Source organism: Euphorbia lathyris, chromosome 1, assembly GCF_963576675.1.
Source record: "Euphorbia lathyris chromosome 1, ddEupLath1.1, whole genome shotgun sequence".
Taxonomy (NCBI): Eukaryota; Viridiplantae; Streptophyta; class Magnoliopsida; order Malpighiales; family Euphorbiaceae; genus Euphorbia; species Euphorbia lathyris.
The window spans coordinates 83680365-83680936 of NC_088910.1; the positions used below are offsets into that span (position 1 = coordinate 83680365).

The following is a 572-nucleotide window of genomic DNA, read 5'->3' on the forward strand; positions in this document are numbered from 1 at the left end:
AAAGGCTGGGTGTTAAGAGGCTCTCTGTGGAGTCTGATAATTTGGAAGCAATCAAAATGATTTCTGAGAATCATTCTATGGGTCTTAACAGTCGCAACCTCATCAAAGCTATTATAAGGCTTTGCTCCTCCTTTGAGTTCGTAGAGTTCAGACACATTTTTAGAGAGCAGAATCGTGTTGCTGATCGCTTGGCGGCGGCGGGCCATGAAGGGACGTTAGGCGTTACTACCCTTCCTGTTTCCCCTAGTTTCATCTCTCATCTTCTCTTAGAAGATAGGATTGGGGTTAGCTTCCCTAGGCTAATTCCTGGGTAGTTTGTTGTTATTCGTTTTTCTTTTCCTTTTCTACCAAAAAAAAAAAAAAAAAGAAGATAATATTTTAATAAAGAATTGAATCATCTATATTAAGCTTGACATATATTGCACAAATGTCACATATTTGAGAACAAATTATGTTGAAAAGTAAATTTTACATGTTACTCAAAAAAAAAAGGGAAGATTTGTGGCTGCTGGGATTCGAGCCCAGGTCTCTACGGCCACAACGTAGAATTCTTACCACTAAACTACAGCCAC

General features: G+C 38.6%; 1 non-coding gene across 1 annotated transcript; it reads right to left on the minus strand.

The window, feature by feature from the left end:
• Window positions 1-500: 500 nt before the first annotated feature.
• TRNAH-GUG (transfer RNA histidin (anticodon GUG)) lies at window positions 501-572 on the minus strand. The gene has a single exon. It is a non-coding gene; the product is annotated as a tRNA-His (tRNA).